The sequence below is a fragment of the Anser cygnoides genome, chromosome 7, assembly GCF_040182565.1.
Source record: "Anser cygnoides isolate HZ-2024a breed goose chromosome 7, Taihu_goose_T2T_genome, whole genome shotgun sequence".
Lineage (NCBI taxonomy): Eukaryota > Metazoa > Chordata > Aves > Anseriformes > Anatidae > Anser > Anser cygnoides.
This window is the reverse complement of record NC_089879.1, coordinates 26,251,940-26,268,860: the sequence shown is the minus strand read 5'-3', so window position 1 is coordinate 26,268,860 and position 16,921 is coordinate 26,251,940. Positions and strand designations below refer to the sequence as shown.

The window sequence follows — 16,921 nt, the reverse complement described above, 5'->3', positions numbered from 1 at the left end:
TAGTTTTTCTAAGGCTGATAACTAGTAACGGTAACCTGTTTATGCGACTTCATACAAAAGGTGCCAGTGTTTATCCCTTATATCCAGTTGCCTTTCAGAAAGTAGTCAAAAGGCATTCATTAAATGAGGAGCAGAAATTCCTTATTGATGCAATTAGAGGAACTCAAATGTGCAGTAGCAAAAGCAAGACCACTTCCTGCACACATTTGTTCAAGTGCTCATTAGAAATTCTCTTTTCAAGACTGTCAAAGACATTAATGTAGCTGAGGAAACAATGAAATCTGTCATTTTCTTCTATTTCTTTCTATTTGCTGGGCTGGGCTTTTAGGGTTTTGTGATGCATTTTGTACACTGTCTCTCTAATAACTAAATAAAGCTTCATTATGTATAAAGGAAAACAGTGTACATTTTAGAAACACAACAGCTGCAAAAGAGCTTTCAGAGAAAATTGGTTGCTCACTGATCTAAGAAGATTGCATCCAAAAATCTTTAAAAGAATCAGTAACAAATTATGTTTCTCTCTTAGCAATACCCTGTTAACATTACAAGAATTCAGATATTCATTTTGAATGTGAAGTCATTCATCAGTGGTTCTGGACAAAATTCAGATTTGGAACCTGGCTACTCCCTGCCTTCCCTCTCCCAAAGTCATCTAATTATGTTTATTGCATTAGAATATAACATTCCCCCATATCTAGAAAAAAAAAATCATGCATCCTATATATTTTGATGATCTTTTGAACAGGAAGGTGTTTTTTTTTTTTTCCATTCTTGAAATAATTCAGCAGCACCCATATAGAAGTAGAGTCAGTAATGTAATTATGTCTATTTTGTAACTTGATTTGGTTTAGTAAACTGCACGTCTTCAATCACTTGGGAGGGAGTGTTTCTACAAAGCAGTTTCATTGCAGCAGACTAAAAAAAGCAAAACCTTAGCAGGATGTTCTCCTATATTTTTACTAGAAAAGTAATAATCACAGCCAATCACCTTGAGATATGCTAGATATGATAAAAACAAAGCTATAAAGCATCTCTTAAAAAGAATCAATATACTTGAAGGGTTTTTTGTTGTTGTTGGGGTTTGTTTTTTTCATATAGTGAAACCATTCTCATTTTCAAGGACTGAAGTGAGAAAATAACCAAGAGCAGGAGCTTGAGACTACCCTGAATCCTGCAACACTGAGACCCCACTTTATTCAATACAAATAGGATCCCCACCAATTATTAATAATGGAAATGCTTAAGACATTTTAGCAGCACTGAGCAGGCTATGACTTTTAAGCTTAATTGTAGTTTAAAAGTTGCTACTAAAAGTCAATATAAATTAAATTATCTTAGCTGTTACAGGATTCAGTTTTCTACCAGCAGGTCTTGGTTATCCCTGTGCTGAAGGACTATACTTCGCTGTAAACTTAGTGGTAAGAACCATCTCTTTACTTCTATAGGCTTCAGTGTCTGCAATGATGACTAATATCAGGTACTACCAAAAAAAAAATAAAAAAATTGCCCCCCAACATATATATATGAAAATACGTATGTGTGCACATATATATATATATACACACACACATACACACATTTGTATATGTAAAAGAAAATCCTGCTATTCTTTTGTTTGGAGAGTGCTAACTACATTCTGAAAATGATTTCATATGATTAATTTAAAAAAATCTGTTATTTAAGGATAATCAATACATTTCTAAAACTTCTTAATGGATTGTGATTGTGAATGAGTCATAAATAACTGAGTCTGACTTTATATGCTCCCTTCTGTGTCTCTTTAACGCCTTGTTCCATCTCAATACTCAGAAAAAAATCAATCCTACAGAAATTAATACCTGTAAAATTATCACTAACTCCCTTCAAAAATATTTAACTACGGGAGTGAAAAAGCAAATAAAGCCAGCATGTCATAAATCATAGATGGGTAACAAAAATAACATGGAAAATCCAGCACGTTTATATTCTAGCACAGACATGCTCATATCAAGTAAGTCATTTATCACCAAAGATACAACAGACTTCACTTTTCATGTACTTCCAACTATATACCAAACACAGATAAACATGTAATTGCTGCTATTGCCATTGATAATGAAACTGCTGTCTTATTACACAAAATAAAATGCCCAGTATAACTAATTGGACCTTCTTGCACAGCCTGAGGCCTGAGAACTGAGTTGTTAAATCCCACTCTAGTGGCTATGGCTTAAAAAACATTTTTAACCAGCTTCATGACATGTTAAAACATACTACGAAACACATGCTTTGATCTGCACAAAGACAACACAAACTAAACTAACCTTAATCTCACCGCCATCAAACTAAACACTACAGAAGTGACTTGTTTTTAGTGGCTAGGCCACCAGAATCACAAATTAAAATCATCTTGTAGGAAACAACCTCATTTTAGCTGAGGAACTTCCAGTCCCTGTGAAAGGCTGCCCTCTTCCTGAATACAAATGAAGTGGTAAAGTGATTCCAGAGAAGAAATTTCTCATTTGCTTCTCTCCAGTTTGGATAGCAGGTACCTAGTGTCCCACTCCATCTTGGTTTGGGGATATTTTGATGCCATTCTCTCACGGAACTGTTAAAGCCTTAATGGGTTGATGCAAAGCAATCCTCAGAGGATGTGCAAAAGCTATGATGGCTTTTAAAGCTCTACTTCTTCAAGTATTTCAGGCACCAATTTGAGGAAGGAGATGTGACTGAATGCTTCTCAACAACTCACCTGTTCTTTAATGGACCTGATGCTGTCCATATATTCCAAGTTTAGGAAAGCAAGAATGTATTTAGAAGCTTTTTTTTTTTTTTTTTCTGTTGATTTTTTTTTTAAAAAGCAACTTCTAACCCTTTTCCTGAGTCATATTTTGTGTTCTGGGGCTACCATTTGAAGACCAAGGTATTTCAAGCCACAGACAAAATGCATTTCCTTTTTATTGGTAAAGCAGTCAATAGTTGTTTAAACAGTGACAAGACAAACGTTGGGTGGAATCACTAAACAAGGTTGTTTCGTTTTATGATACCACCCCAAAAATCTGGTAAGATGTCAGGACATCCTCTGGTAGCTATTCCATAAGCACCTGGCAACAACCTCTTATGCTAAATGTTTATACAAGGGATGTTGAGAAGACAGGCAAAAGATTGCAAAGGAAACAACAAGAGACATTTTGGGTAATATGCTCGAGATTACACACTTATTGAGTACTTGGAAGATAATCCAGTCTCTTTCCCAAAGATATCCTCCTAGCCAGTGGACTACTTCACTTCTCAATTAAAAGCCCAAGATGCTATTCACTAGCTCTTAAAATATACCAGTGATATTTCAGGATACTAAACGATATAGAATGCACATTTTTGGAAAAGAAAATAACTGATGTACTAGGCAAATTCAAGCAGACTGGTAATGTTCATTCACTGTGTTGAGATTACCTCCAGCAATTGCAGAGTAGGAGAATAATAATGAGAACAAGTGGCTTGAATATAATGAATGCAAGCATCTCTACTGGCTGGTAGGTTTTCATTACTCACTATCTGCACTTACACAGTCATCATGGCTCAGTGTTTGGCAATTTTTTTTATTTTTTTTTTTATGAACTAGCAAACCTTGACATAAAATTCAATTGCAAAAATGAACATAAACGTACAATATTCCTGCAAACACAATTAGAAATTCTCAGTTTACTGCAAGCTGAAGGTCTTTGCAGGCAGCCACTCAACTCTAGATAAATATTCTCTTAGATGAATTTCTGTGGAACAATAGTGACATCCAGTGGGTAGTTAGCTTAATCACAGGTATCTCTTGCATACAGATGTGTTTACCTTCTTTGCATTCTTCTGTATAACGAGATAGCAGCAGCTAATCCTTTCAGCATACTAAATATTCAATTGTATTTTAATTTCTTCTTTATGTATGGGAGTCATCCTGAATGTAGTGAATGACGGGGAAAATAAGAGCAGATGAATGCTAGCAAGAAATAGTCTATCCAGCGTGTAAGGATACACTATCATTAAAAGGCAAGAAGCATTAGGCAGGAAGGACAGGTGCTGTAATAAATTTGTGGCCACTCATTTAGAAGTCATTACTTATAAAACACCACTAAGTGACATTAAGACATAATAAAAATAAACTCAGACTACAAGCAACTACTTCAACTTCCTTCATTGGCAGATTATAACGTGTATTTTTACAATGAGAAAGGTATCATTAGACTTCAAAAGGAAGGGCACCTACCCCCTTTTTACAAGTTACAGTAACATCAACACACAGTGTACAGAAAACATAAGAAATTATGAAAGATCAAATCCAGAAGCAGTAATAAAACCAAATAATGGGAAACTTACCACCGACATGAGTACACAGCATATTTTCTTGGGCAGAGGTTGGATGCAGCAACCTGCTGGTATCGTTTGCAGCAACTACTTTAGGCCTTACACTATGTCTATGCCACCAGCAGTATTTTAAATTACAGTGAAGGATACAAATCAATGAAATCAGGATTACAGCTACTGTAGATTGAGTTTCCTTAAGGGGATGCACAAGAACTCATTTCACTCTGCACTGGATGAAATACAGTTGCATTTGTAACTTCGTGTACGCAGGTGTGCATGGAGGTCACCTGTCAGTCAGTGATATCCAGCCTCGATTTTCTTCTTAACTAGGCTTTCTAAAATTGGTGCTATCACAGTGGTACAATACAGGATTTTGATGGGATCCTCAGGGCTACAGCCAAACTAATTCTTGTCATAATGGTGAATGGAACACAATAGGGTGCAAAAAATAAATAAAAAATAATATGTATATATTTTTAAATGGCAGTGTTCAGGAGCTATGAACAGATTATCAAGGTTGTAAATTAATAAAAAGGAGTATATTCAAGACAATCAAGGATAGATAGGTGGGAGTTGATGGCCAATGTTTTACCTACCAGAGAAATTATGTCAAATTTAGAACTAGTGCAAGCCTTGTAAAAATAATAATGAACAAAGATTTTCAAAGAGAGGTAATATGTTTTATATGACCAGCCCATCAAAAAGATCACATCTACCTAAAATTTTTGTCTTGCTCTTAATATTAGAGCATCATGGTTATAGCATTAGCATTCAAATGTAAGAATGAGTACTGCTTTACTAAGAAGGGACTAAAGGGTAGTTAACCCCTATTCCTTTATTAGGCTTTTCTTTCTAAACACATCGATGAAATTCACTGACTTTATTACAGGAAGTATTTTATGTTCACGTGAAAAAGAAAAAAAACAATTTTAAAATTATTTATTACTGAAATCAAGCAGACTTTTTAAGAAAACAATCTTTAATTCTTTCTTACAGTGTCTTAGTTTCACACAAACTGGCTTGTCAAGATGAAACTGAATGACTAGAAATCTATCTCAAAAAGAGTTCTCCAAAAAGCCCTCAAATACGTCTTCTTACTCCCTAAAACAGTCACTTCCTATGTTTCTGTGTGACTAATACATTGACCATATGTCACACCTTGCACTCTTAATTGAATGTTACGTTTCTATTACTTCAACATTAGTGGTAGCATTAAGATCATGTAGGACTTCATAATTACAATTTAACCTTGCAAATTCTCAAAATGTTTTGTGGTAGCACTGACTTTATTAATATAAACATATAGGAAACTGAAACATCCTAATTACTCATTTACTTACACTCCAAACAAAGACATAAATACATTACAAGGTTTATTGCTTTACTACACCATTGCAAAAAATATCTGCCCAATTCTGCATGCAAATTCTTTTCTTCTTCTTCAAACTAACAAAACATTTAACTAGCTTGGTCTCTAAGGAACTTAATTGCTTAATGCTGGAAAACAAACAAACAACCCTGATATTGGCAGCAGCCTGCAAGAGTTGTCATCATGAAGTCAGCCTTTATTATAGTTATTCTCACTTGATATCCAGCAGTACCTTCTATAGCTGTCATATATTATACCTGTGCTATATCCCATAATGTGATATACTAACTATATGAATACTTTGCATTTTTATGGGCACTACAATTCATGTGCATAATTATACTGATAGGTGGAAATTGAAAGAATCAGGAAGAGGACTGTAAATGCCTTAACAGTGCCAGTAAAAAGTCAGGGAAGATCACTGAGCTTTTCCAGAAGTCAAGCAAGCAGTTTTGAAAGACAAACTAACATGTTCTAAGGTAATGGGAATTGGAATGTTAAAAACAAAACAGTGTTTACGTATTTCTTAAAGTATTTTAAGCACTTTTTTGTTTTTAAAAAATGCTACTATCTTAGCATCTTGAAAAAATCAAACAAAAAACTTCTCAGTAACTCCTGTTTCACACCTAATTTAACAAGAGAGAAAAACTGCCTTCTTATTATGTAAAACACCTTTTCATGAAACTGTGGGACTCAGTTCATACAGAAATAACCAAAATACGTTTCATCTTAATATTTTGTTGTTTCCTGTATGACTATTTTGTAACGAGTCTAGCAACAATAATGATACTGCTTGCTGGTTACATGCATTACTCTAGCTCAGTTTATTCCCCTAGCATTTATTCTGTGCTTCCTGATAAAACATGGGTTGTGTTGTTGGGTCTTACATGTGCCTTTTAAGGTCAGGGACTCACTGCATGTTTGGATAACAGTTCTTTAACTAGTATCTATAATAACTGGTGTTGTAGAACTCATGGTTCAGATTTTAAATTAGGCACTATGTTTTCCACTTCCTTAAAGGCTGTAAAACTCACAAATCAACTTCAAAATCATGTAATGAAATTACCAGCCCCTTCTGCTGGTTCAGCTGTAACTCAGGGGAGAAAATACACATAAAAACGTTCAAAGGTACAAACAAGATCTCCAATGGAAGCTGGGCACCCTAATTGCCTTTGTAATTCTTCCCTTCATTGCCCTCAAGATTACAAGTAGCTGTAGATGAAGGAAACATGAAGACTGAACATGTGTTTTGCTAGAATGTAGATAATAAGCAATAATAATGCATTAGTCATACAATCTCTGAGCCACTGAAGATACAACCATCATAATTGGATTCCTTATTCCAAAATACAGATTTTATAATGTATATTCTAGCACACACATTGTTTCATGTTGCATATTTTTTTATTTATTTATTTCTCCAATTATGCAGAAACTTCTTTGGTTTGCGTTAAGCTGTGCAAAAGCCACAGATATTAAAGGAATAAAAAAGGGGAATGCAGTTTACAAAATGAATACTGGAGTCACACACACACACACAAAAAAAAACTTTAGACTTCATCACCTTAATTGATGCTTTGTTACTGATTTTTCAGTTTCCTATGGATTATCTTGTTTGTTTTAAAACAGACTACAGGAAAGATTTTCAAATCTGCAAATGGGAATTTAAACACCCAGGTGCCACTCACATCTTCACTTCTTGCAACAGTTGAACACTTAACCTTTTTGATAAAATGCTACTTCCTCTCTCCTCCCCCCCAGACTGAAATTTAAAGGCTGTAAGCTATACAAAGTGCTCTGACTCAGCTTCATGAAGCTAGTCTCAACTATTACCTTCCAGGAACCTTGTTTGCCAATGAAAGCAAGCAGTTGTATCAGAATGTTGTGCAGATGGTGGCAGATATATCTTATTAACATTGGGTGGGATGCATATTAAAAACATGGTATATATCGCAACATTGTCTTCTTACCTACTATAAAAGAGGCTGCCACTAATTCCTGCCACCCAGTTAAAATTAACTGACTTCTGAAAAATAATTACCTATGGTTCAGTATAAAAAACAGCTATACAGAGAGTCTATTTTTTAACCAGATGAGTTTACTCCCCACATTCCTCACTACTAACAATCACAGTAATCTTATATAAAAATATTTATATTTTATATAAAAATATTTAGCTGAAATTTAAGAAAAGGATCATCTTTTCCTCTTCAAAAAATAGTAACATCAAACAATCATTCCAGCACATCAGAGTTTTGTTAGCAGTACACTTTTCTTTGTAATATAACACTTTCATATCACAGTATTAGCCTCCTAGCCATCTGTAATGTGAGTCATATCCTCAGAACAGTGCAGGCTTCATTCTACATTGCCTCATATCAGCCAGCTTCTCCTGAAACAAACTGTACTACCCGGAATACATATGCATTACATATACAAGTAATTTCCAATTCAGAAATGCATTTCATTTCATGTTACACCTGTGACTCAGAGTGTAATATACTAACTATCCACCTTCCAACAAAGGATCATGACAGTGACAGAAACCCTTCAGTGAGAACTTTTCCTAGAGCCACTTGCACCCAAATAGTTTCTGTACTTTTAGGACTAAATGATTAGTTTTCCCTTATTTCACTAATCCTTAACAACAGTTTCCAAGCTGCACTACTGGTACATATGTGGGACAGCAGCAGAAATTAGCACTATTGTTATATGAGCTCAAAAGCTCTATAACACTTCCAACTCCTAGCCAGTAACTTGTCTTTCATTGAAGAACAGATTTCCTTCAACATCAATGATGCTGGACCATATATTTCTGTTCATCCCCATTGACACTGGCAATACGTATGTCACAATGACAGAATATAGGGAAAAAAAAACAACACTGTAAATGAGAATTCTGGCTACAAAGATGCTCAGAGGGCTGGAGCACGTCTCCAATGAAGACAGGCTGAGGGAGTTGGGGTTGATCAACCTGGACAAGAGAAGGCCCCAGGAGACTTTAGAGTGGCCTTCCAGTGCCTAAAAGGGGCCTACAGGAAAGCTGGGGAGGGACTCTTTGTTAGGGGGTGTTGTGATAGGACAAGGGGTAATGGTTTTTAACCAAAAAAGGAAGAAATTTAGATGAGATATCAGGAAGAAATTCATCATGCAGAGGGTGGTGAGGCCCCATCCCTGGGGGTGTTCAAGGCCTGTACTGCTGGGAGGTGTCCCTGCCCAGGGCAGGGGGGTTCGAACTGGATGGGCTTTAAGGTCCCTTCCAACCCAAACCATTCTATGATTCTGTATTAAATCTTTACATTTTCCTAATTTAAAAAAAAAAAAGACATTGAAAATAAACTGTTTCCCACAAGGGAAGCAATAAACTCTGTGAGGCAATCTGCATGCAGTTGCCATTAAAACTCTCATTGAGAGTTTGAACTTACAGACAGTATTTGTTTTACAACTTAAGGAAACCAACCACCATGGCATCTCAACATTCTTGCATGTTTTTCTTCTTTTTTTCTTTTGGTTTAATTTCTGCATATAACTTTAGAACAAATCTTAAAATATTGAAGTGAGAAGCTGTTGCCTATCAGACTGAACAGAAGGAAATGACAAGGGAAATAGTGACCTTGAGTACCTTGAGTGGCAGGCAGTTGCCCTTAATTTGTGGGTACTGAAGTCCAGCAGTATTCACGGAGGTTTTTTTTTTTTTTTTTGAAAGCTTAATAGGCACAGTAACTTAAACAATTATGCACAATTCCTTGCTATCCAAAAGAATATAGGCTTGTATATAACTGTAGTGTATGTTCTGACATGAAATAAAATGTACTTTGTAGCAGTATAAATTAATTGGCAATCATAACATAATAAACTGCATTCTCAAATCTAAAGCCATGATGCATTTGGGCTGTAACAACATGTTAAAACTTCTATATATTAGCAATAATAATAAAACACATTTTTCCAAACTCACTGAACTACTGATAAGTGTGCTTTAGCTTCATGTATAAACCAACATGGCAAATTATAAACTTAACAAACACAATTTCTTTTAAAGCCTCATCACACTAATTACATCCATCAAGTGTTTAAAATGCATCTTGTCAGCTAAGAGCAGAGGACTTCAATTAAATGTAAATCCTTATTCAGCACTCTAAGCTGTTAATGGCTCAAACTCATTAATGAGATGATGAAAAGAAAAGACTTCTACGTACAGACTCTATAGTGAGAATTTATTACTGGTACTCATTAATCCTACCTAAGCTCATGTACTTAAGAAGTTGTGCCACATTTGTCAACACTCTAAATATCAGCAGAGAAAGATACCAAAATATTCTTGTTTGTGACTATCTGTGTATATTGAATTTGAGGCTTGACAATCTCTGAGATGATCCTTTTCCCTAAGATCGAGGGCTCCCAGAATAGCCAGTGTGACATGCTAACCAACTGCAATCTGCTGTTGATTCAAACTTTAAGACAACTTTGGTGCCAAGATTTGCTATTGATGTTTGATAACTTTTTGTACAGTCCCAGCAGCTCATTGGAAAAATTATTTCCAAATCTTTCCTTAGCCATCCGGCTACATGGCTACCCCAAACTGGTAACAAAGTTCACCTACCTTAGAAATAAAATATAGAAGAGTCAGTCTTTTAAGCTACGTGGGTAATAAGGCCTTATGCAGGACAGAGGAAACTGTCAAAATGGCATTTTAGGCTGTCCAGCATTTTAATTTTTCAATAAGTACTATAAAACACTAATGGCAGACTATACAACATACCCAGGCTCATGATTTTTTAGTATTACCGTGGACAATCCTCTGTTGAAATCAGTTCAGAAAAGCAGTTGAAAGAGGTTTACAAACTGTGGGTGAACTACAGGGGTTCTACTACAGCAGTACCACAGTCTCTAACATGAAAGCCAGAGGAGCATACCCCTCATAAACTTAAAAATTTCATTTCAATCTAGCAACATTAGAACTCATGATTCTTAGTCCGTGTTGTAGATCCAGACTTTCTATATGTGCTTTTAACCTTAAAGGAGGTTATTATGGGAATTTCCTAGCAGCGAGACTCCCCAAGAGCAGGTTTACTTCTCATAAAAAGGAAATGTATCATTATTTTGATTTATTTTTCAAATTTCACTCTCCCACACACTTTATTTCCTCTAGTTTTGAGTCCTCTTCTCTTTTGATTACCTATCTCCCAGAATTAAAGAGAATCCAAGACAATCCAAGAAGACAGGTGTACCAGATGCCCTTGAATTCTAGTTTACCAAGTTCTGCAGAGCCCTGCAAAGCCTTGTTTACAAAGTCAGCTCCAACAGCAAGCACACTTTCAGCAAAAGAACATTATGAGAAATTTTCACAATAGTTTTAAATTGCCTCTGCCAGTAGAGAAGACTCATTGATCAAGTAACAAGCAAAATGATAGAGTGAAAAAAATCATGCTCGAATACTCAGGGGGGAAAAGAAAAAAAAGCCAGTGTTTTGGATATTCATACCTTCTGCAAAAACCCTATCAATTTTAAGTGGAAATTAACATAATGTTCAAAAATTGTTATGCATGAGAAAACAAGTTACCTCAAATTATGGGCCTTGCTGCAATAGCATTCTGATTTGTTACAAAGAATTGATTTTCTTGTATCGATGCTTTACCTGGGCACTATATAGTGTGTATATATAACAGACAGGACATGTCCTAACACTGCAAAAAGGAAGCTGATTTAGCTGCCTAAAGTTAATTTCACACTGGCTGAATTATTAATCTCTCCCACATACATTTTTCTGTACTTGAAAAGAACTCTGCAAACACAAGTCCTCTGTTTATCAGTAGGATAGTTTGAGGCAGACAACTATGCAGCAGTATATAGACAACATTTCTTCAGCTGACCTGGTTAACGAAAATGCGTGGTTATAACAGGCTCTCTTAGAACTGCAGATGAGCAATCCATGATCCCTTTAACCTCAGCACCACATAACACTTTGCATCTATTTAGTAGGGTTGTTTCAGAAGAGTTTAATAAAAAAATTCCCTTCTACATTCTTAAAAAAGAGTCTTTCCCTTTTTAAGAGGTTCCAAATAAAGCACACATTTTCACAGACATCCCTTCCGAATATCTATAGCCTGTGCCCCTTACATGAGCATTCATTCAATTTAATGCTTGTTTTATACAGTTTAAGACCTCCTCTTCCATGTCTCTGTAACCTCAACAGAACGAAAAAAACAAACAACACTACATGTTATTTCCAGCATAAATCTGTATGTCCAATTTTGTTGAATGAATTCAGGAGAATGTATTAAGAGCTTTGAAGGGGGAGGGTAGCTGACAGCACTGCAAGAGCTGAGAGAAAACCTGTGGCAGGCAATAGATGAAGCAGGACTGAAAGTGGAAATCCACCTGCTACGTATCTTTTGCTAACACACTGCAATGGTGTGCATGCTAGTGTAAGAAAAAGAAAGAAAAGAATTTGCAAAGGAACATTAACTTTGAAAATGTATAGGGATTGAACTGCTTGGAAAAACAGCCTGGAATAAAAGAATGCCTCAAACCCAACCACTCAAAACTAGTGGGCACCTGAAAATACAGCCCTTCCTTGTTTCTTAGTTTATATACTGTAGAAATCATTGTGATCATTATTTAGGCTTATTTAGTCACTAATGGTAAAACGTGAATAGCTGAAAATGAAACATTCATTCAAATTCATTTCTGACTGTATCTGATTTGGTTTCTTCATGTGTTGGACCAGTTGCTAATTGACCCAAAATTAATGGTTATCACTTGGATGAGATGATCCAAAAAGATCCCTTTCCAACCCAAACTATTCTATGATTCATGATAGTACTCTAAATTGATCCACTAAATCAAACTTCTAACTCAAGATTTGTAGTGAAATAACTTGACTGGGTTGGCCTGTGAGTCCTTTCCAAGAAGTACTGGAAGTGTCCAGTAACTTGAGAGACATCTGCATCCTTTGGAGAAGACTGCCTTTTGACTCAGGAAGTTGATTTTTTTCTTAGTGAGGATTCACCAACACGCTTACAAGAGTTAAACTACTGCTGATGCCCCGGCACAACCTGAAGTCTCATCAGCTTTACATTCAGCTGTCCAATGAGCCTACCAAAAGTGGCTGAAAAGAAGCTGCTCTCTAAGCCATATCTTCATTTCTGGTGGAGGAATTTGAGTAGACCCCCATGGTAAGGTCTGTAAAAGGGCCCCTTATTGGCAAAACCGTACTGAATGGGTGTTCAGGGTGGTTAGATTACCTTTACAATTACCTTTACATTAATTTTATGCCGCTGAAGCAACATGTATCAGTGAAGAATCACTGTGCGTCCCTCTTCTGCTGCTTTTATTCTATTTATAAGAGCATGTTTATGGACAAACAGTGCACTTTCCTGGCTCTTCGAAAGTAGCATTTAGCTTTCTCAGGTTAACTATCAGCTCAGGTGTGTTATCTTTTTAAGGAAGTGCTGTTCTGTTTGACAGTGGTAATATTGAGTATAAGAAGAGCAATACATAACAGCAATAGCTTTATGCTTTCCTACTCTATTAAAGTTCCGGAAATCAAAGCTTGCAGAGCCTGTGGGAAAGAAGCCAGGGACCATTAATGTTCTCTTTGTTCTAAGCTTTTATAATTTTAGGAGTTTAATTTCAGGCTTGCAGCCTACAAGCTGCGGAGTTTAGGCTGAAGTAAAATACAGCAAAGCAGCCCTCTGGTTGTCTTTCCACAGTCCTAATGCAAAATTTATTTCAAGGCATTTAATATATTTTTCCCTACTTTGAATAACTGTGGGAGAGGTTTAATTTCTAATAGCTGTGGGGGAGAGAATTTCCAATCTTCAGTAACAGTCCTGGGAAATGTCCACTAATTTTGTACCACAGATGCTATTTGATTTTGCAACAATGAAACGCCTCCTGTTTCCACAGTGGCCCGTCTAATATGTCCCCAGACCTCCCTGAGAAGTCATGTTGAGTGCGCAATACCTGACTATCATCTTTCAAACCCTGAATTTCTTGTCAGTGGACTGGATGAACCTGGGCTGGAGCAATGACTAGGACAGCACACTCATCTCTTCATCCTTGCCATCCATCCAAATCCAGCAACAACTTTATTGATAAAAGCAGGAAATCACTCCTGTACTCCCATTCCCTCTTTTGTTTGGCTCAGATTGCTCTATTGGAACAAAAGACAACTTAAGATTTTTCCAAAGGATAAGTGTCCCACAAAACTCAAAGGAAGACAGAGTTTATAAAGAATGTACTGGCATGAGGACTTTGTGCATAAGTTACCATAAAAGCCACAAGGATATTTCAGAAAGTTTAACCTTCGTAACTAATTCATACATCAAAGCATTCCAAAAGGTTAGCTGAATTTTACAGAAGTCTGTCATATGCTGCAACTTGTAAATCAGTGGTATGAAAGTAGGACACTGATACTATGCTGACAGAAGGCCTCAGCATTTAACAATTTCCTCACTAAATAAGCATGACTTGTGATGGCTGCAACAAATCCACTCTTCTCAGTATCAGCTTTTCAGCCACTGGGAGGGATGGAGACAGGGAAAAGAAGCCTAACTTGCCACCTTCCCTTCTCAACACAGCGTATAGCAGCTGAGGTGTGCCCCTTCCTTAGCACCCACACACATGGATGTGGCACAAAGACCAGGCTGGAAAAACTGACACACAATGCTGCTGTTGAGGGACAGACCCCAAAACCACAAATGGCCTACACTCTTCAAAGATCTTTGCAGACATGCATTAGACTAACACAACTTGCAACATTAGTCCTGCTGAATCACAGTCCCTTATCAAGCTTACAGAATTGCTTTATCTAGTATTTAGAAAATTCGTGATGTCTGTAAATAAAAGCAAGCCAGCACTACAGAGAAACAATTATTTTGTCACAAGCAGCCTTTTTTGCATTCTATCTTTCAAAGGTTTGATTGATTAAATAATATTCATTATCTCCTGTTCCTCACAGAAGCTGTAGGAGTGGGCAAACAGGCCAATCTGTTCAGTGGAGAGCATGATGGCACCACTGATTCATCATGTCTCCTGGAAAACAGGTTCAGGATGTTCAGGCCATCTTGACTTCTAGGTGAAAAACAGCTGATACTACCCTTTGCATCATGTCCCAAACTCTTCTCAGGAAGAAGAATCTATTGCCACTACAACACTGTAAAGGGTGTGGTTTTACTGCTTCTGAGTTCTACAGGCTGCTTGCTTTTGGTAACAGACTATAAATCTTTTTATCATTGTCTTTCCTGTGTTTAATACTCCAGGTGGGAAGGTCTGACATTGGACACAGGTAATGTTCTGACATGTTGCAGCGTGTGCCCACCCGCACCCAATCCCTCCCAAACCAAAGGAGGCCACAAAACACTGGATTTTCAAATGTCTAAGTCAAGTCAGTCTCCCTGTGACCAAAATACCTCGTGATGTTTCTCTGATAGCCTCATAATGGTTTGTGTTTTGGGAAGACAGTAGACGTGGCCATAAAGACATAGATTTCCATTAAATTATACTCCCAGCAGCAATAAAATAGAAAAGGACTACATCTGTTTTGTTTCTTTGCTTGCTGCATGCAGAAGTAACTCATCAATCTGGCAAGTAATCATTCTTCTTACTTATAATTTTAGTATAAAACAAAACCAATCACTTAATTTTCCATTAATTTCTAATTGAGAGTAAACAGCTCATCAAGTCAGATATAGATTAATAAATTGAAGATCATAACTTTCCTCCCCACCTGCTTCATAATACAAATAATTAGTTGTAATTAGAAATAAATGTCATTCCTTTAAGTAATTTTAACAACAAAAATATCAAAACATCTTTCACTAGAGAGTCCTGAAGCACTTGACAAGACTAGGCAAGCATTATTAATGTCATTTATACAGAAAAGACACCTGATCTGGTTTCCTTATGGACAATGGTTGAACAGGGAGCAGATGCTCAACCTCCCACTGCTGGTCTCCAGCTCCAATCATTAGATCTTTGTGACTGCCTGTTCTACACAACTTACAACAATTTTGTTTAATCAAGCCAGAACAGATTTCCATTTCTATTTATACCTTAAACCTAGCATTCAAATAAATGCTGTACATAATTAGTACATAGGAAAATGTCCAGTTCTCTCATTCCTCACTGTATTTGGGAACTTTTTCATATGGTTAACTCTGCTTTTGAGATGGGTGGGAAGAACAAGGAGAAGGGAGGCAGGAGTGCCCGAGAACCACCAGAGCAACTTTACAGGTTTTTCTCCAAAGCAGATATGCCGCAGCTCTCAAATGTGCAGAACAGCTTTAAACATGCAAGGGACTTTCCTACACTGTGTAGCTCTCACTTGCAATTAAGGAACCCCAATGGAAACTGCCTTCACGCTGTTTGTGGTAAAAATTGTGTCTTTATCTTATGTATGGTCTACCATCTACCTCAGCAGCAGCACTCACGTTTTCAGTTCTCAAATTAGCATAATCTCAGTCTATACAGTTAAAAAATGTTTATATACTATTCTAAAAAAAACAAAACAAAAAAACAAAAAAAAAAAACCTAGTTTAGTCATTATTTCTTCTTACAAAAAGTGGAGAGAGAACCCACAAAGAGTGGGTGGAAGAGCATGAATCACAAAAAGTGAGTGAAGGATTACACAGCAGCAAGGGAGCAGCCCCAGACACTACCATCTGAATTTAGAAAGGTGCAGAATATATTAAATTAAGATATAACCTTAATCCCATAAAATCACGCTTTCAGAAGTGTTGCTTGAAGTTCTACAGCCTGTCAACCCATAAAATAAAATTACTCGGAGCTTATAATCACCACAGAAATCACATAGGCCTGTTGTGGTTTGGCAGGTTTTCCTCCTACACTGTCAAATATAAATGATGATTGCTTGCAGAACTTTAGAGAAACATAAATGCTTTGCTGCATGACAGCAGAACAACACTGCATTGGAAGGCATTTATATTTTTCATTCAAGTAAACAAATCAAAACCTTCACAATAGCCATTCCAGCAATTATGACCACCATAATAAATCCAGAGCTTGAGTTTTTAATTTCGGTTTTAAAAAAACTCATTCCACTTTGTGAATTATGGCTATTCTTTCTAAAGTGACTCATGATCTGATGTGAATACATGATTGCTTAGAAATTAGTGTATAGTTGGAGTATTGTAAAATTATTACTGTGGATGTCTATCCAGGTGAATATTTCCTAAAAATTGAAAAAGTAACTAG

The 16,921-nt window shown here is 36.5% G+C and overlaps 2 protein-coding genes across 25 annotated transcripts in view; one reads left to right on the top strand and one right to left on the bottom strand.

The window, feature by feature from the left end:
• Positions 1–16,921, bottom strand: part of CTNNA3 (catenin alpha 3) — a 488,378-nt gene that overhangs the window by 272,362 nt on the left and 199,095 nt on the right. The gene's annotated exons all lie outside the window — the stretch shown is intronic.
• The window catches only part of LRRTM3 (leucine rich repeat transmembrane neuronal 3), an 84,796-nt gene that overhangs the window by 3,010 nt on the left and 64,865 nt on the right, over positions 1–16,921 (top strand). The gene's annotated exons all lie outside the window — the stretch shown is intronic.